Here is a 21,206-nt window from a genome sequence, read left to right as displayed (position 1 = left end):
GTCCTAGGACCAATCCTATTCAACTTATTCATAAATGGTCTGGAGAAAGGGGTAAAAAGTGAGGTGGCAAAGTTTGCAGATTATACTATACTCCTCAAGATAGTTAAGACCAAAGCAGACTGTGAAGAACTTCAGAAAGATCTCACATAACTAAGTGATTAGGCAACAAAATGGCAAATGAAATTTCATGTGGATAAATGTAAAGTAATGCACATTCGAAAAAATACCCAACTATACATACAATATGATTGGGGCTAATTTAACCACAATGCATCAGGAAAAAGATCTTGGAGTCATCGTGGATAGTTTTCTGAAGACATCCATGCAGTGTGCAGCGGCAGTCAAAAAAGTAAACAGGCTGTTAGGAATCATTAAAAAGGGGACAGAAAATAAGATGGAGAGTATCTTATTGCCTTATATAAATCTATGGCGCACCCACGTCTCAAATACTGCATATAGATGTGGTCTCCGCATCTCAAAAAAAATATACTGGCATTATAAAAGGTTCAGAGAAGGACAACTAAAATGATTATGGGTTTGGAGTGGGTCCCATATGAAGAGAAATTAAAGAGGCTAGGACTTTTCCGCTTGGAAAAGAGGAGACTAAGGGGGGATACGATAGAGGTATATAAAATCATGAGTGATGTAGAGAAAGTAAGTAAGTTATTTACTTGTTCCCATAATACACGAACTAGGGGCCACCAGATGAAATTAATGGGCAGCAGGTTTAAAACAAATAAAAGAAAGTAGTTCTTCACACAGCACACAGTCAACTTGTAGAACTCCTTGCCTGAGGAGGTTGTGAAGGCTAGGACTGTAACAGCATTTAATAGAGAACTGGATAAATTCATGGAGGTTAAGTCCTTTAACGGATATTAGCCAGGATGGGTAAGGAAGGGTGTCCCTAGCGTCAGTTTGTCAGATGGTGGAGATGGCAGAAGAGAGATCACTTGATCATTGCCTGTTGGTTCACTCCCTCTGGGGCACCTGGCATTGGCCACCGTCAGTAGATAGGATAGTGGGCTAGATGGACTTTTGGTCTTACCCAGTACGGCCACTCTTATGTACACTACATGTATTATATGCATGATATTATAAACAGATGCAAATACGGTGTTGTGCACATATTAGGTTCATGCTCTTACTCTGTTCTCGGCATCAAAAATTCAAATATTGAGAGTTATCTGTAGTGAATTATGCCAAGCAGATAAAGACCACTATGGTTACTAGTCCTGCATGATCACGAATCTGTGCAGGACTGAGCTCGAAGAGGAATCTGGGGGCATTGCCATGACAAGGCCAAGATTAAAAACTTCCCCTTCCTGCAATTTTCACATAACAAAGAACGGTTTTTGCAATAGGTATCCTTTCAATACGGTAAAGTTTCACTAAGTGAGATCTGGCATAATCTTTTTCTTATTCTTGTCTTTTTATTGCTGAATAAAAACAGAGAAGTTTTTATATATATATATATATACATACACACACATACACACACAGAGAACTTCCATTGAGTCTAGATCTCATGTAATTCAATGAGTTTTTGGCCAACACAGTAAATTATGTCTGATTTCGTGGGTGGACAGATTTTGCTCCAAGTCCGAGAACAAACTAAGGCTCATTCTGCAAAGATTTACACTTGTGCTCATCTTTACACACTATGAGTAACCCCACTGAAGTTAATGGAACTACGGTGCATAGAGTTAAGCACAAACAGTAATCCTTCCAGCACTGGAGTCTAAGGTTGTATTTGTTAATAAATGTTACTATTTCCTGCCAAAGCAAATCTGGATTTTTCTTTAGAAAAATGGTTAAATAAGAATTTTAAATGATCTGAGTTACAGTACTTCATATGTAAATACTGCTAAATAAACAAATAATAATATAGACATCTAGTAAGGTGAGATCTATAAGAACAGCTGCATTATGAAAGCTTTTACTCTGAAATGACAACATTAAACTATTTGGTCTCTTTTCCACAAATAGGAACTCTGAATTGCAGAGTCTTTTGCATCAGGAACTGAGTTTGAATAAATATGAACCTTAAACAGATAACTTCTGTAAAGAATTAGCTTTTTTTAGGATATTACATCTTTACCAATAGTTTGAACTCTTCTTTTTGTATGTTGTTCTTATTTTTTAGCATGCAAAGTACTTTGGATGAGTCATATATTTATGCAATAAGTTATAATAACCAATACATATTCCTTTTTTTATAAAAAGCTTTTCTGAGAGACATACTGCTTTTTCCCTGAAAGACATTTTATCTAAAAAATACCTTAGAAATAAGAGATGGAAAAACCTACTTCTAAAAATATTTAATTCTAAGAAAAACTGAAATCAAAGCATATTTCATCAAGTATTTTAAATAAGTTTGTGTGTCTGTGTATACATAATCAGCTCTGTCGGAAATCTCAAATGGATGCCAATAGCAAAAGTAAAAAGAGTATACATTTGCATAATACTTTCTAAGTGGATTTCAAAATACAAGGATGAATCTAGAATTACAGAGAAAGAGGAATGATCTTTATGCAGTAACCGAGCAGACAGTGCATCACGAGTAAGAGCTATATTATGGAATATCAGATCATGAAATATGCTTCAGTAGAAGAGCCACAGGAAGCTAAAAATAAACTGGCTATACAAGAAGGTCCCTATTTTTCACTCATACGACATGGACCTATAAAAGCAACAGTCATTCAAGTCAGGCAGCTCTAGGGGATGACAAAAGAGACAGTGAAATACTAAGTGATGTCTATGGGCAGAGTGAATGTGACAACTAACTGAGATCCACCTACATTCCAAGATATTAAAAATTATAAAGGAAGTAAACAAGGCAAGTAAACAGTTCTACGTGAACAAGAGATTGATAAAGATATTTAAGGGTGTAAAATAGATGTGTCATTATTTGTTGATAGAGTATATTAGGAATTTCTTGAGTAACCCGAGTACCTTACTTAGCATTATTTGATTTGAAATGATTTAACTACGTTAAGGCTGCTTTATTTGAATTTATTGCACTTAAATGACTTTCTAATCTTTTTGCTAAACAATCACAGGAGGTACAAGGTACATAAATATGAAGAGCCTTACTGATCTCTATTAGTGTGATCTTCCTTAGAGCAACCACATTTCACACCTAGGGTTGCCACGCATCCAGTTTTTGACTGGAACGCCCAGTCAAAGAGGGACCCTGGAGGCTCTGGTCAGCACCACTGACCAGGCCACTAAACTTTCAGTCGGCAGTGCAGCAGGGCTAAGGCACGCTCCCTGCCTGCACTGGCTCTGTGCAACTCCCAGAAGCAGCCAGCATGTCCTGCGGCCCCTAGGCGCAGGGGCTATCAGGGAAGTTCTGTGTGCTTCTCCCACCCCAAGCGCTGGCTCTGCAGCTCCCATTGGCCAGAAACTGCAGCCAATGAGAGCTGCAGGGATGGTCCCTGTGGGTGCAGGCAACGAGCATCACACAGCCACCTGGCCACCCTTGCACCTAGGAGCCGGACATGCCGGTCGCTTCCGAGAGCTGCATGGAGTTAAGGCGGGCAGGGAAGCTGCCTTAGCCCTGCTGCACCGCCGACCGGGAGCCACCTGAGGAAAACACCGCTCATCTGAAGCCTGCACCCCGAACACCCTCTCGCACCCTAACTCCCTCCCTGATCCCACCCCCCCCGCCCTAAGCCCACACCCCAACCCCCTGCCTCAGTCTTGAGGCCCTCCCACACCATAAGCCCCTCATCCCCGGCCCCACCACAGAGCCCACACCCCCAGCCTGAGCCTGCACCCAACCCCTCCACCAGTACTCTGAACCCCTCATTTCTGGCCTCACCCTGGAGCCCACACCCCCAGCCAGAGCCCTCAACCCCTCCCACACTCTAACCCCCTTCCCCAGCCCAGTGAAAGTGAGTGAGGGTGAGGGAGAGCAAGACACAGAGGGAGGGGGGGTAGAGTGAGTGGAGGGGCAGGGAGGGACCTCAGGGAAGGGGTAAAACAAGGGTGTTCAGTTTTGTTCAATTAGAAAGTTGGCACCCTATCCAGTCCTGGTTTAAATTAAAAACAAATGAAAGGGTTTTGTTTGTTTGAAGTGTTGTTCAACTCAGACCTAAACCAAAACGTCAGTTGTATATAAAGATTTAGTACTGCTCAGCCCTACACCTCTTCTGTATGAGGCCGGCAACTGCTTAAAACTGCATTTTGATTACTGAAAGTACTCTGGAAGTGGCCTGGAAAGCAAGCCAGCATGTGTCTGATGTATTCATAAACTGAGAGTAGAGAATGAAGTTCACATGCCTATAAACCACTTCATTTTCACTAAGTGCTTGGAGTAGAGTTAAAAATAAAATTGCATCACAGATCCAGTTCTCCAAGAGAGTTTTTCAGTACCAAATTCTGTTTGCGTTGTTCAATTGCAAAAGGTTTCTTTAGTCCTGTTGAAAGTTTACAACGCATTTCATTTTCAAATTTAATTCTTTGTGCATTTCACTCAAATTATTACTTAGATTTCCTTTTTTCTTGTCATTTTCATGAACAGTGATGTAAAAAAAGTCTCAAAAAATTGTGTGTGGCCACAAAGCATGCTGATCAATGTGTTATTTCTTAGGCTCAATCCACAGGAAGTATTCAGAGTCTAAGCAAATTTTAAAATTGTTGAATCAAACTCATCCCTCTGTTGGTGCCGCTAGGTAGAAATCCTTTTGCTTGAGGCCTGTGTAATAAGGCCTGTGTGAACCAGAATACCTCCATGTTAGCATGTTAGAAGCCTGCGTGTCAGCCTCACTATACTTCTGTAACCTTTTGTACTAAAGTGCTGACTGTAACTTTCTGTACTGATGTGCTGACTGTAACCACCTGTGTTATGAGCTAATTGCTAAACAATAAGGCCGTAGTTAGCAGTATCTAGTAACAACTGGCTCTGCTAATACTGGATAAGATAAATGAAAAGTAGATGTTATGGCCAAGGACATGTGCCTGAGAAAGTAGCCCACACAATGAATAGCATAGAGAGAAAGATACAAAGAGGGGGGGTTATAAATACTAGTGCCCTGCCTGCGTGCAGTGTGCAGGATTTGGAGAATCTTCTCCCTTGCACCTTATTTGAGCTCAAATAAACTTGTGTTCTACTTCTCCACCCTGGTGTGTTTATTCGAGCCAGGCACACCGGGCCCCGAACCGCTGTTGCTTGCCTCTGGCACTTTGTGTCGGCAACACCTCTATAACTCCATTTAAGTCAAGGGAATTATGACAGAGATCATTTCTTTTTATGCTCTCCCCTTAAGAGCCTGCGTCTGAACATCTTCAGGATACAATGGAAGACATTTATTTTGCAAAGCTACTGGGTAACAGTTCTGTTGTGTCTTGCTTTGTGTTTTATTCTTTATAATAGCTACTCTAGCTGCCACATCAAAAACAGGTGTAGAAATCTGTAACAATAACAGTAGTTATGGAATACCTGCAAATAACCCTCAATATCAAAGGAACTCTAAACAGACACAGCACTATTTTCCATTTTTTTCAAATGAAGTCCAGCTTCAAATAACACCTTATACCTGCAAGTATTGGAAATACCTGCTTTATCTACAGTAAAGCAATTCTAATTCATGTAATGGCAAAAAAAGTCAGAGATTACTTTGGAACATCACTGTGTGCTGCTATAAGAAGCAGGATGGATAAAAAAAATTATGGATTTTTTTTTATTTAAATTGGATTTTTGAGGGAAAACACCTATCTAAAGATAGTTTTAATTAAGATACATTAAAGCTCAAAGATATCTTATTGTGTAAGAGGGATTATAAATTCTAATTCTATAGTATGAGACAATATATTCATGTAATGTTTGAGAAAAATTTTGTAAAGGAGTTCCAATAGTTCATGGATTAGGGACTCAATTTATGGGGTTCCACAGGCTTCTGTATAGATTATTTAGGTTAATCTTTCTATCTCCCCAATGGGACTCAATATCTTCTAGACTGAGCACTATCAGAAATGATTAGTTCTCAAACTGTGGATTTGTGTTTCCAGAGGTAACATGCTTGTTAACAGCAAAAACGTTTTAAAATAAATATATAGAGGTGAGAAATAACGGCCCTCAACTCTATTGTCCTTCTGCAAATTTGTGTACATAGAGTCAATCCCTTACCTCTCTCTAAAAGTGCAAAGTTTCAAAAAGTTCAGTGAATAGAAGATTGCTGGGGGCAGACTAGATCTGGACAAGGAGAAGTCTGGAGATAAATGAGAGAAACAAGGGACATATGCTTGTTTTGTTAAAATATTATGCATTTCCTGTTGAAGAAAAAAATCCAGAATACTTAACGTTGTTGTTTTAGTTAAATAAAACAATTTAAAATATCTGTCTGGTGATGTTCTCCTAATAGAGCATGGAAAGAAAATCCTCCAAATATTAATGATTAACCTGTTGAACTGAAGATAGTTCACCTTCCAATGACTTCATAAGTATCTGCTTCAATTATCTTTGGTAAATGAAATAACCAAACAATCATTCATTTTCTGATATAGCTGTAAAACTAATCAAAAGTTTTCAAAATAAATTACTGTTTAAACATATATGTGTACCTTCTAAAAATGAAACCTACATCTATCTCCGAGTTGTGAAGAATATGTGTTAAGGTTACAACTACCAACAAGAATGCACTTATGTCAAAAACCATGATTAAATCAAGTCTTCCTGACTAGTGATTTAAATCAATTTGATTTAAATCAAATCCACCCTGATAAGAAGTAGCTAAATACTTACTTTATTTACAAAAAATATTACAGAAATGACAGTTAATAACATCAAATATTTCAAAGTGCTTTCTGAATCAATGAATTACAAATGGGAAAAAGAATTTACTTTCAGGAAATAAATGTGGGTGGCCATCACGCATCAGTTTAAGTGCCACATTCAGGTGGGTTTACGTCACTTAGGCCTTGTCTACACGGCAGCAGTAAATCGAAGTTATCTAAATCGATTTTATAAAACCGAATTTATAAAATCGATTTAGAGCGTCCACACCAAGAATCTTAAATCGAAAGACATGGTACATTAGCACAGTCCTAAAGCATCATTATTAAAAGTGCTTTTCTTGGAAGTTAAGCCTTAAAACCTTACAATGATGCCTGGAAAGAAGAATTGCCATATCCTGACTACCGACCACTGTTATCATAAATTCAGTAACTTGTCTCAGCAGGATAGCACTAGAAGCTTCTGAGGAATGGTGTACAAAACCCAAGCAGTAGCAAGAGTCTGTTTTTTGTTCACTTTGTCAGTTGAAAAAAAAAAAAGACCTTAACATTAATTTCAAATTAAGTCTTACAATTTAATGTTTATTTAAAATTATGGTATAAAGTATTTAACAATGTACACTTGTCATAAGTCGGAACACCCACTCGCCTGCGTCAAAAGATGGGGTGACCAGCATGAATATCCTCTAAGCTTAAACCAGCTAGAACCTGTAGGCGCTGGCCAACCAACAGGAATTCCAGTGCCTGGTACTCTTGGTCCCTCAACAATTGCTAGGGGACCACCCAAAGACCAGAACCTCCTGGACTTGAACCAGGAAAGTTAAACCTTTCCCCACTGTCCCTCCCGAGGTTTCCCTTCATGGGTTACCGGAAGATCAATGTGATTCACTCCTTCAATCACAAAACAGAGAAGAAAATTCACACTCCCTCCCTACCTTTCTCTTCCCTCTCACCAGAGCTCTCTGAGAGAGACTGTAATCCCCTGGCACAGAGAGAAATTAAGCCCTCTGATCACTTGTGTTCCACTTCCCTCCTTTCTCCCCACCAATTCCCTGTCGAATTCCTAGTACCCAGTCATCGGGGTCTAACAGAATAAAACACATCAGGTCTCTAAACAGGAACTTTAATTAAAAGAGAAAAACAGTAAAATATCTTTGTAAATTAAAATGGAATAGGTTACAGAGTTTTTTTTAGCTATAGGCACTGGGAAATACCATCTCAGCCTAAGTATTCAAGTACAAATTAAAATCTTCAGCAAAATACAAATGGAACTCCTTCCAGCCAAATGCAATTTGCAATAAAGAAAAAAAAACAAAGCTAACTGCCTTAATTACCGAGTAACTCAACTATTTTTGAACTGATAAGAGCCTGTATTGAGAGAGATTGAGAGAACCAACTGGTTGCACGTCTGGTCCCTCTGAGCCCCCAGAGTGACAACAACCAAAACTAACAGCACACAACAGAACTTCCTCCCTCAAAGATTGAAAGTATCCCGTCGCTTCCTCTGATTGGTTCTCTGGTCAGGTGACAGCCAGGCTTACTGAACTTGTTAACCCTTTATAGTCAAAGAGATATAAAGTACTTCTGTGCTATTAACTTTTCTTATCTGTTTATGACAACACTAATACTGTACATCTGTACACAAGTACATTATTTGTCTAATGTAAACAGAGAAGTCAAATGTGATCACTACTACTGACCGACTAAGAATTATGCACACAATATTGTTATCCTGTTTGCCTCAACCCATCCCAGGCTGCTTGTTTCTCTCATCCATCTATTACGTCTTGTATTGTAGACTCTAAGATCTTTGGGGCAGAGAAACTGTATTGTTTTATGCTTGTACATCACCTAACACAATGAGATCAAACCTGGTTGTGGTCTTTAATTTTTATATTGCAAAAGTGCCTAAAGAAGAAGAAATGACAACTAGCATAGCACTTCCAAAAAACTGACTATGAATTACTGTTAGCAAGAGACATTTTAAAAATCGCAGAATAGCTCATATATTTGTATGTATGTTTTTATAAGATGATGGAGTCGAGAATATCAGATCAAAGCATTTCCAACAGAAAATAATTAAAAAATTATCACCTTAGTTCTAATGCTACACAGCCAATTTATATAGTACTCCACATACTCAACACACTTTATAAACCTGCATTACATTAATCCTCACAACACTCTGCAAAGTCTGTTGTTATCCCCAAATAAAGTCACACAGCAAGTCAGTAGCAGAGCTCAGGATTTCCTGACTGCCAAACCCATGTTCATTCCTCCAGAGCACATTATCTACCAGTCTACACCACCTTTGGAATTCAATACAACACTGACATTTAAGATCTGCATATTCTTAGGGACCTATCATGCCCGATTCAGCCCCCCCTTGTGGCCACTTTCCTCCAGCTCAGAAATAGTTTCTGAGCACAGATAGGGTATCATGGACAGGGTCAGATTCAACACTAATTTACCTAACAAAATCCCATGTTTTTCCTGAGAAAGCTGAAGTAACGTCACTGTGGATAATTTATTCCCCCAAACGCCATTCCTTCTTCTATCTTCCCAGCAACAAAGCCTGCCTGGAAGAGGTGGTATACATTAAGATAATGACATAGAATTAGCACTCTTGCTTTTTGTGTCCCTCTCCTCACTCTGGGACTTTGTCCCTGATGTCACTGTTTCAAAAATAGCAAATTTGTTTAGGAAGAGAATTTTCAAAGAAAAATTGGTCAAATACTTGGAGTTCATTTAATCTGACCTTTAGAGTTCTGCACTTCTCCACAATGAAGATCTAGTTATGGAGCGATCTCATGGCAAGATGGTTCATCCTTAAGGCCATTTGCACTAGGGCTAGAGATAAAGCATTTCTAATGCTAGTCACATCTAACATGGAGAATGATGCTTCTTCACAGCTAAGTATTTGTGACTAAATGGTGATGTTTGAATCAAGTGACTACAGGACAACTGATACCACTTTAGCAACATCCCAGTTTGCATATTACTGAAGAGAAGAGAAACCATCTACTTTAGGAATAAAGAAAACACTCTTCTGCCTGAAAAAGTTTTAGCTGGGATATTTATGAGTACCACCTAATACTGCAAGAGAAAAATATTTCTTTGTATTTTTCAATTTATTTGTGCATTAGACTGCACCTTTGTGTAAAGTCATTTCACTATTGCCCACATGGTCAAGTTAAGCCCCAGTCCTGCAATTAACTTTGTGTGGGTGGACCAGTGAGCCCATGCAGCGCCCCAAAGGATTGGGGGGGGTTGCCCAAGAAGGAATGGGGCATGTTACCCTTCCTGTGTTGTTTGTGTAGATCTTTAACACAGCAAGAGGAAAGAGAAAACCCCTTTACACAAAGAGGAAAATGTGATTGCAAGACCATAAATGGCATGGGGAGGAAGGGGCAGGTGTGGTACCTGAAGCTATTTTTACAACTTTGGCTAGATTTCAAGTTGACAGTATCCTTTCACATGCAGAGCTACAGCACAAACCAATATGGCCTAATAGGAAAATTCAACTTGATACAGATGGCCAGCACATGCACTTAAATTGCAGAGCAGTGCAATGGGCCTTCAGCTGGTCCTCTGGACAGAGACTAACTTCACCTTGAATGCACATTCAATTAGTTCTTCAAAATATCATATATTTATGTTATGGATAGATGGCATGAAACACTTCAGTTTAGAAAGCAAATCCTCATTTTATCTAGCAGAAAAAGACTGAGAAGCCAGTAATTTTCATAACAAAGACTTTCCTCCCCTACACACAAAATGTGATGAAAAAGTAAAGTTCTTAAGCAATAACACCATAGAACAAAGCTGATTAAATTCACCCTCAAGCACCTCTTTGCTAGATAAACTTGTTTTCACCCTTTCAAAGTAGATAAAGGAGAAGTGGATATAACACAGCAACTGAAAAACCTCGGACAGGGCAGTAGCCTTTTTCCCAACTAATCCTTTTTATTTTGAGTTTTAAACCAAGCAAAGGAATTTATGGTAATGAATCAAAGGTTTTATTTACAATGAATATAATGAAAAATTCCTAAGAAATATTAGGTATAACCTGTACTAAGTCTACACAATAAATCTCATCTGTATTACTATAGAAACAATAACAAACAATTTAATGACTGTGCTTCTGTTTCTTCTGAATGGACTTATTCTGCACACTTTTGTGTTGTTATGCATATCAACAACACCTAAACATCCTTTAAACAAAAACATTCTTTTGTACAGATGACCATGCCCTGACTATGCAACATTTGGTACATTTAACAACTACGTTAAACTTTGCATTCACGTGTCAAAAAAATATGGGCTTCTGACGCAAAGGCAGTTTAAGTTACTAGCATAGGCGTAGTTTGGAGAGGGTAGGGAGATGTGGCACCCCAAACTGAAAGCCTCAGACAGGCACAGAATTTGCCTCCTCCCCCACATGGCCCATTGGCCTGATTGGAGTTGCCTCCCCCAAATAAAGAAGTCAAACAATGTCTACAGTTACTAGGAACATAGAAGCTGAACCTAAAGAAACAAGGCTGATTAAATCCCCTGCCCTTCCCTGCCTCCTTTAGAGTTTAGCATATATCTCATAAACAGTATATTTTGAAACTCAGTCCCCAAAACAAATATTCAGAAACACATACAGAGTACAAACAGCCGTACTATCCAGAAAGACTGTCCCCCTGTTAGCTCTGAGCACTGTGGACACAGTAGACAGTTTTAGAACTGAGTCACTGTACACTCAGCCTGTTTGGGAATGCTCTAGCCCAGATAAATGAAACATCTCATAATGTCAGCAGCTCGATCAGAGCACTGCTAGGAGAGAAGAAAGAAGAAACTATATCATGTAATTAACCTGAAGCAGAAATAAGTAGAAAAGCAAGTCAGAAAACAGTACTCACTTTGTCCAGATGGTTTATATTCTAACTTCTAGTTAATTGTAGCACAAGATCCTTATGACAGAACTGTTTTTGTTTCAGCATATAGTCCCATCCTTGGTTTCAGTTGTAATGAAATCCTGGCCAACCCCCTTTTACACTTGAGGATGACACAGCCAGTTCTAACACCGCATAGCAGGATCCTCCACTCAGTAGATTCAGTTGCTCCACCTCTCTATTAGTTTGTTGTTGGGTGTGGTGTTTTTTAGTTTGTAAACAGGCAGCTCTCTCTGTAAAGATTTCCCACAGCTAGAATAACTAATCCAAAGTGAAAAAAGAAAATACTGCCTGTGGAAATATGAATGTTTGTATATCATTGGTTTATCATAAACAATGACAGTAGGTAAAACTCATCCCTGATTTCTATGTAACTCTATTGAAGTCAGTCAAATTGCATCAGGAATGTTTTGAGCCCATTGTATTTGATACCAATACTAAGTACTCCTTTTTTCCGTCTTAAATCAATGTCTGCATTTCTGCACAGTTCCTAGTCCCATCTACTACTATGGTTTCTACAGCAACAGTGCTGACTGGAGGAATCCAATACAGTCCAATTCACCTTAATTAATAAATAGCAACTACTGTTATTGTGGACTGCTGAGGTGAGGAGGGAGGGACTCAGCAGGCAAGACTTTTAAATAATTTCAATTGAGAGACAGGAGATAGTTAAATCGGAGGAAGGGGAGGACAGAACAGAACTGGACTGAGCTGTCTTAATCGGGTAAAAGTAAAAGTGGGAAAAGACAGAGAACTGGGGGCAGTAAGGGAGAGGAAAGAGTGAGAAGATGATGGGACCATGTGTATTTTGGCCATATGGACTAGCAGTCAGCAGCAAATCAGAGACATGACTGTAGAACAATTCTGAAACAAGCCATGCATCAGTTATGCAAAATTCCAAATCTGACTGGCTACTCCTGTTCCTCAGCCACACAGCAGTTACCTGAATACTATTTCTTTAATAACCACACATTGTCACTGTATAATATCCCTGTGCTTTGATTGGTTGTGATCATAAATGTAAGTACAATAAATTCATCTGCTGTACACCAAATCTGGTAGTTTTAAAAGGTATTATCACAGAAAAATATTAGGATACAAGGATAACAACAGCAACTTACTTTTTAATTTCATATAAGTTTATAAAATCAAATTCTTGAAAGTTGTGTTTTTTATTATTTATTTGAAAGTAAAGAGCTTCAATGCTCCTTTCCTATCAGTTTCTGGCTCATCACATGTCTGATAAATATGGAAACCCCCACATCCACTCCACCCCCAAGGTGGAGATCAACCAGAGAGGGAGAACAAGGGGACGATAACTCGATGGCCTTCCCCTTTCTTTAGGAATATCTAAACTGCAATTAGAAACTCACAGCTGGTCCATGCCAGCAGACTTGGGCTCATGGGCTCAAGCTAATACAGATGTTCTGGATCCAGCTGAAGCCCACCCTCTGGGACCCTCCCACTTCACAGGGTCCTAGAGCAGGGATGAGGAAACTTTTTGGGCCAAGAGCCACATCTGGGTGGGGAAACTGTATGCAGGGCTGGGGTGGGGGTTGGGGAGTGGGGTGCAAGAAGGATCTGAGGGCAAGGGACTGAGGCAAAGGAGGGGTGCAGGGTATATGAGGGGGCTGAGGGCAGGGGTACAGTAGAGGTGCAGAGTGCAGGAAGGGGCTCAAGGCAGGGGTGCAGGAGGGGTGCAGACTATGGGAGGGTCTCAGGGCAGGGGGTTGGCTGCACAGAGGTGCATGGTGCAGGCAGGAGGCTTAAGGCAGGGAGTTGGGGTGCAGGAGCGGTTCAGGATCTGGGGTGGCAGTGGCACGCACTGGGGCCAGGGTAGGCGCTCTGCATGCCTGCCTTGTCCCTGGCCTCATGCCGCTTCAGGAAGCACTGAGGCCCCTGGGGGAGGGGGGAGCAAGGGACGGAGGGCTCCACATGCGCTGCCATTGCCGCACCTCCAGGTACCTCCCCCGAAGCTCCCACTGGCCATGGTTCCCAGTTTCCGGCCAATGGGAGCTGTGGGGGGCAGTGACTGGAGGCAAGGACCCGGGGGCCGCAGGGACGTTGGGCTGGCCGCTGCTGAGAGCAGCGTGGGGCTCACAGCACCACGGGGGGGCAATCCCGTGGGCCGGATCTGGCCCGTGACCCATAGTTTGCCCATCCCTGTCCTAGAGCCTGCGGAGACCGGCCATCCACAACGCAGTTAAACTGCCCCTTAGCCTGAGCTCCACAAGCTCAAGCTGACTGGCATGGGCCAGCTGCCATTTTTTATTTGCAGTGTAGACATACCCTCAAAGGCCAGAGCTGGCCAGTCCCATACAATTAGGAATACATGGCACACATGAGATGTGGATGTGGTTTAATTAGTAGAATCAGTTGGGCACAGAGGAATTCATTCCCCTACAAGGAGCAGCAGGAACCTAAAGAGAGTCAACCCACAGAGACTGCTAGGAGCGAGGAAGCTCCAGCAGGAAACCGTGAGTTGTCAGGAAAAAGGCTCCAGATAGGGAAGGCCTGGAAGTATTGACTTGATGGGGATTTAAGTACTTTCATCTTGAATATTATATGTTAATAAATCCAACTCCAGGGAAGAGAATTGCTGAAATTAGAAAAGTTTATTCTGGTAATTTAATTGAGAGAGCTCTGAAAAGTGGAGAAGCTGAGGCAGTCTGCTTTCGGACATAAGAGGGTGCTGGAAAATGTCCAGCCTATTCACATGGCAGAACTTCCAAAAATAAGCCAAAGACGGTGCTGTTCTTTGCAGTAAGGGACAGAGTTCATGTCTTAAACAATTATATTATTTCTGTTTAAACACTGCATAAAAATGCATTGAGAATCTATTGTTTTGCTCCCTGCAGTCCATAGCCCCTTCTTCCACAATGGATGATGACCATCTCTGGTTTTTGCAGCCACATCTTACATTTTTATGCAACAGGGACAGATGCTCCATGCAAGAAAGATGCTTCCACTATTCTATTATTCCCACAGCTTTGATATGTTAGCGTTGTGCCCCCTGAACAGCTCTACTCTGCTGCTGGAAAGCTGTGTCCAGTTCTGCTATTCACAGTTCCACAAGAGATGTTGGTACATTGGAGAAGATTCAAAGAAGAGCCGCAAGAATGAGTGACGGACTGGAAACATGCCTTACAGTGATACACTGAGGACACACAATCTATTTAAGATCACCAAAGAGAAGGCAAAAGGGTTACTTGATCAAAGTATCTACCTGGGGAACTAACATTGGATAATGGGCTGTTCTATCTATCAGAAAAAAAGTATATCAAGATCCAGTGGTTGAAAGCTGAAACTAGACAAATTCAGAATGGAAATAAGGCGTAAATTTTTAACTGAGGGTCATTAACCACATTAACCAAGGATCATGGTGGGTTCTCCGTCACTGGCAATCTTTAAATCAAGGTTGAAGAATTAATAATTATTTTTTAAAGATATGGTCTAATTCAACAGGGAATTATTTTGGAGAAGTTCTTTGCCCTGGGTTATACAAGAGGTAAAACTAGAAGATCATAGTGGTCCCTTCTGGCTTTGGAATCTAGGAAACAATGCTCCAGGAGGCAGCATGAAATTGAGAGGTCCATGTATGCCATAGCCCCACTATTTGCTAAATAATTTATCCCTTGCTACAGAACAGTGCTGTACCATATAAGCACTCTTTATTTCTATTTATTTTAAATGTTTCTAGCCCTTATGGTTGCAAAGAGAGCCTTCAAAATGATAACTGAGGCAGTGATATTTTCTTTAGTCTACAGCCAGCTTGAATCAACAGTTCTGAGAGGTGCTAACTGCCCCCATTCACATCATTTGGTACATTAAGTCTGACATCTAAAGATAATAACTGATGAAGTGGGCTTTAGCCCACAAAAGCTTATGCTCAAATAAATTGGTTAGTCTCTAAGATGCCACAAGTACTGTTCGTACTTTTTGCTGATACAGACTACCACAGCCACCATTCTGAAATTTAAACATTAGCATTGCTAACTATTTTATTGCTGATAAAATTAGCAATAACAGCTAAGTAATGTATTTACAGGGCAATTCCAATCCATTTCACACAATTATTCAGAGGCCAAGAGCCCAAGTTATTTTCAGCCCAGTTATTTCTTCCCTCCTGACAGCTTTTGCCCGTCAAAAACATGTTGAAAATTATAACCTCAAAATGTAATAGCCAAGTGAAATAGCGAATTTAATATTAAAAAAAAAACAAACCAAGGGACACTGTGCTGATTGTATTAATTATTTTCAGGAAACTCTCCCTCTTTTTTTTTTAAATAATTTATTTGAACCTGGCACAGAATTTCCAGTCTGCTACACAAAAATTAAGGAGCCTGCCAAATTATTTTGGTTCAGCTGACCACAGCAACTCCTAACAAAATTCTAAAAAACACTGTCCAGAATCTTCTCCATTTCACGGGCAGATCCTCAGAAAGTTAGCAGCAGCAACATCAAAGCTTGCACTTTGACTCAAGAAAACAGCATTTCATTGGGCTCACTCATTAGAAAGGTTACAGTACTACCAACCCTAACTGTTCAAAAATCATTAGTCAGGCCCCCAGGACTTATTAGTTTGTTTAAAAAAAAAAAAAAAAAAAAAAAGTAATGGGGGGAGGGGAAGGAAGGGTTATTTGCCTTCTGTTTTTCCTAGTGTTTGGCAAACTTTGATTTTATTTTCAGCCTTTTCTCCTCAACCATGAGGGGCAGAAGATTCTCATCTATTCACATGAATTCAGGAGCTGGGGCTTTAGGAAAAAAATGATGCTAATATGCTAACAATAAAACAATATTATGTTAATAATAATTGCAGAAGTTCATAGAATATCAGGGTTGGAAGGGACCTCAGGAGGTCATCTAGCCCAATACCGTGCTCAAAGCAGGACCAATCCCCAACTAAATCATCCCAGGGCTTTGTCAACCTTAAAAACCACTAAGGAAGGAGATTCCACCACCTTCCCAGGTAACCCATTCCAGTGCTTCACAACCCTCAGAGTAAAAAAGTTTTTCCTAATATCCAACCTAAATCTCCTCCACTGCAACTTGAGACAATTACTCTTTGTTCAGTCATCTGCTACCACCATGGGTGGCAAGTCTGTAGAAATTTTGATGGTGCCCAGAACCCGCCCCCCCAACTCCGCCCCACTTGCCTAAGACTCTGGGAGGGGTTCGGGGGGCGAGGTCTGGGGTGCAGGTCCTGGGCTGGGGATTAGGGTGCAGGCTTTGGGATGGAGTTTGGGTGTTGGGTGCAGGCTCCGGGCTGGGGCAGGGGGTAGGTGTGCAGGAGGGGGTGAGGGGTGCAGACTTTGGGACAGAATTTGGGTGCAGGCTCTGGGCTGGGGGTGGGGGTGTAGGAAGGGGTGAGGGGTGCAGGCTCTGGGAGGGAGTTTGGGGGTGGGAAGGGGTGTGTGGGAAAGGGGAGGTGGTACACGATCTGGGAGGAGGTGCATGCTCTGGGAGGGGGTTTGGAGATAGGAGGGAGTGCAGGGGTGAGGGCTGTGGGGCTGAAGGGTTCATGCTGTGGGGGGCTCAGGCCTGGGGCAGAGGATCAGGGTGCGGGGAGATGAGGGTTGGGGGCTGAGGATGAGGGGTTCATGCTGCGAGGGGGCTCAGGGCTGGGGCAGAGGATCAGGGTGCGGAGGGATGAGGGTTCGGGCTGAGGATGAGGGTTCATGCTGCGGGGGGCTCAGGGCTGGAGCAGAGGATCAGGGTGCGGGGGGATGAGGGCTCTGGCTGGGGCTGAGGGGTTCATGATGCAGGAGGGGGCTCAGGGCTGGGGCAGAGGATCAGGGTGCGGGGGGATGAGGGTTGGGGCTGGTGTTGAGGGGTTCATGATGCAGGAGAGGGCTCAGGGCTGGGGCAGAGGATTAGGGTGTGGGAGGATAAGGACTCTGGCTGGGGCTGAGGATGAGGGGTTCATGCTGCGGGGGTGGCTCAGAGCTGGGGCACAGAATCAGGGTGCAGGGGGATGAGGGTTGGGACTGAGGATGAGGGGTTCATGCACCAGGGGGGCTCAGGGCTGAAGCAGAGGATTAGGGTGTGGGGGGATGAGGGCTCTGGCTGGGGCTGAGGGGTTCATGATGCGAGGGGGGCTCAGGGCTGGGGTAGAGGATCAGGGTGCGAGGGGATGACGGTTGGGGCTGGTGCTGAGAGGTTCATGCTGCGGGGGGGGGCTCAGGGCTGGGGCAGAGGATTAGGATGCGGGGGGTGAGGGCTCTGGCTGGGGCTGAAGATGAGGGTTTGGGGCGTTGGAGAGGTTCAGGCTAGGGCCGAAGGGCAGGGAAAGGGCAGCCTGCCTTGCCATTAGTGGATGGCAGGTACTAGGACCCTGGGGCAGCAGACAGCAGTTCTGCCGGGAGCTGTTCTACCCCGGCAGCGCAAGCAGGCAGTGGAGAGGTGTGCGCTGCTTTCTGTCAGGCAGGGACGTGGCGGGGCAGGGGGGACACGCAGGGTAGAGGTGGCAGGCGGGGGCTGGGACCTGCTCCAGGCAGGGACGCGGCGGGATTGTGGGAAGGTAAGGGGGGATGCCTGATCAGCTAGGCTGGGGACAGCCCATAGATCCAAATTTGTGGACATGGTCCCACACCTGGAATATTCCTGGTGCTCGATACAACAAATATATATAACCTCAACCTATGGCTACCACGAAACAGTCTAGGTCAAGAGAAGCAACCTATGGCACGTGCCGAAGGCAGTCACGTAGCTGTTTCAAATAGCACTCAACACGCCTGGTCCTGGACACGGTCGGAGTGGCTCGGCATTTTAAATTAAATTTAAAATGAAGCTTCTTAAAACATCTATTTACTTTACTACAACAAAGTTTAAGTTATAGATTGAAGACTTATAGAAAATCATTTAAAATAACTTAAAAATAGTATTATGGCACGCAAAACTCTTAAATAGAGGAAAAATGAAGACTTGCACACCAGTTCTGAAAGCTCCGACCTGTACCTAGATTCATAACCCTCTTTGGACCTGCCCTTTCAAGGTACTAATAGCGCTATCCAAATCCGTCCCCTCACATTTTCTTCTGCAGATTAAACAATCCTAGTTCCCTCAGCCTCTCCTCATAAGTCATGTGCGCCAGCCCCCTAATCATTTTTGTTGCCCTCCTCTGGACTCTTTCCAATTTTTCCACATCCTTCTTGCCATGTTGGGCCCAAATCTGGACACAGTACTCCAGCTGAAGCATCACCAATGTCAAATAGAAGGGAATGATCACACCCCTCGATCTGTTGGCAATGCCCCTACTTATATAGCCGAAAATGCCATTAGCCTTCTTGGCAGCAAGGGCACACCATTGACTCATATCCAGCTTTTCGTCCACTGAAACCCCTAGGTCTTTTTCTGCAAAACTGCTGCCTAGCCACTCGGTCCCTACTCTGTAACAGTGCATTGGGTTCTTTCATCCTAAGTGCAGGACTCTGCACTTGTCCTTGTTGAAACTCATCAGGTTTCTTTTGGCCCAATCCTCTAATTTGTTTAGCTCCCTATGTATCCTATCCCTACCCTCCAGTGTATCTATCACTCCTCCCAGTTTAGTATCCTCTGCAAACTTGCTGAGATTGCTCCACGCCATCCTCCAGATCATTAATGAAGATATTGAACAAAATTGGCCCCAGGACCAACACTTGGGGCATTCCGCTTGATACCGGCTGCCAACTAGACAAGGAGCCATTGATCACTATCTGTTAAGCCCAACAATCTAGCCAGCTTTCTATCCACCTTACAGTCCATTCATCCAGCCCATACTTCTTTAACTTGCTGGCAAGAATACTGTGGGAGACCGTATCAAAAGCTTTGCTAAAATCAAGGAATATGCTAAAGTCAAGGAAGTTGGCAGCAATGAAGTTTTCTTCATAAACAAGAGTCTCTGTGTTTATATGTAGTGATAAAGACTTAATTTTGGTAAAAAAAGTTCAACTCATGCAGAAACTGGTGGTTTAGGGCTTACATCGTTCACCAAAGAGTATTTCTTACCTACCACCAGCTAATACATTTTTCAAAGCTTGCTTAAGGGGGTTTAAAGGCACTCCTATAAAAGACAGAATAGTTTACATAGCACAGGAATATATCTGACCTCTTTAGTGTGTTGTAGATATGGCTGCTTTACTGTGGCTGATTTACTGTGGTTAACAGTCTAATTATTGTAATACAAAATAATCTCAATTATATGGATTAAGAGGAAAAGCTCTAAAATATGGAAAAATTATTTGAATAGAATGTGTTTTATTACGATTACTCAAATATTAAAAGGTTTGAGGTAAAAGTTCTTGAAATTTAGCTACAAGCTACACACAGACACATACAAATTCAGAAGGGTAATGTAAAAAATCATCCCCATCCATTGTTTCAAATCCTCACCTACTTTTATTGATTAACTGTGTATGCAGGCGAGAATGAATTTGTACTTGATATTTTCTTTAATCAAAATATTGATAATCATATGTTGCTTGCTTTTCAGCAAAAGGTAATTGTTTACTGGTGTAAGCCCCAGGTCTGAACTAGGAACTCACAGATTGAAGTTTCAGCACAAGACCATCATCTTTTCCTGTATATAGTTTGGGTACTTTAAGGTTTTCATAAAAGCACATGTACACAGTAAAATTTTAATTATTATTATTTGTTTGCTCTTCATGAATATTAAGGAGAAAGGTCTGTGAGCCACACTCTTTCCTGCCACTTTTGTATAGCTGGCTACCACCTTTTAAACTGTAGGTGACTGCATTTTAGTGGTGTACAAATATATATATATATTGGGAAGTGCCACAGGATGAAAGGTAATCTGTCATTGTAACAGGGTGACCGTTTCTAGGGCCCTGCATAAAAATGCAAAGCTCCTGTGCTGAGCCACAGTGAGTTTATGTACTAGAATTTTACATGAAGATACTGATTCTTGCTGGCAGATGGGTCCTTTTAGCTCCAGCCAACATATAAAAGCGGTTGGAGTGTCCCTCTGGGGCAGAGAGAAAACTAGGGCCTGGGACAAAGGAGGTTCTTCAGGGGAGTTCTAGAAACAATCTAGGGGAGGAGCCAAAGGCTGATGTTTAAAATTTTCTTACTGTTATTCGAGGTACCACTAAAGTAGAGTCCTAAAAAGGTAGTAAGATTTGTGTACATTGGAGCTTGTTATTTGGTGTTAGAAAACAAGACTACTTATGCAGGAATTTTGGTAGGGAACCAGCTTTCATCTGATTATTATGAACATTTTGTTTACTCTGGATCAAAATAATCCACATTTGTTTTATTTTGCCAGAAACTAATTACTTTCAAAGAACTGTTTCCTATTCTGCTGCCCTTGTACAAAAATCAAGCAAAGTTCTACTTACTGAAAGAATTATAGAGGGGTAAGTAGCATCTCAGGGCAGCATTTGTCTCCTGAATAAGTTTTTCTTCATTGAAAAGTGTTACTCTGCCAAAATTGTGGTGTTGTAAATTGCATTTGTCACACCCTTTAAACTTGAATTAAATTAGAAAAAAGTGAGTGGAAAAGAGTTTAGATTTCTCATTTTACTACCGGAAGCA

At 41.8% G+C, this 21,206-nt stretch overlaps 1 protein-coding gene across 10 annotated transcripts in view; it reads right to left on the bottom strand.

Annotated features, from left to right (window-relative positions):
* The window catches only part of CAST (calpastatin), a 107,109-nt gene that overhangs the window by 64,876 nt on the left and 21,027 nt on the right, over positions 1-21,206 (bottom strand). For 2 of the 10 annotated variants that reach the window (XM_032798685.2, XM_032798686.2), the window contains exon 1: positions 11,643-11,824. The exons of the other annotated variants lie outside the window; for them this stretch is intronic. The gene's annotated coding sequence lies outside the window, so the exon portion shown is untranslated. Of the gene's footprint in view, positions 1-11,642; positions 11,825-21,206 lie in introns of those variants that run through there. 10 annotated transcript variants of the gene reach the window in all.

The sequence above is a fragment of the Chelonoidis abingdonii genome, chromosome 6 (assembly GCF_003597395.2).
Source record: "Chelonoidis abingdonii isolate Lonesome George chromosome 6, CheloAbing_2.0, whole genome shotgun sequence".
Taxonomy (NCBI): Eukaryota; Metazoa; Chordata; order Testudines; family Testudinidae; genus Chelonoidis; species Chelonoidis abingdonii.
This window is presented reverse-complemented; position numbering and strand designations above follow the sequence as displayed.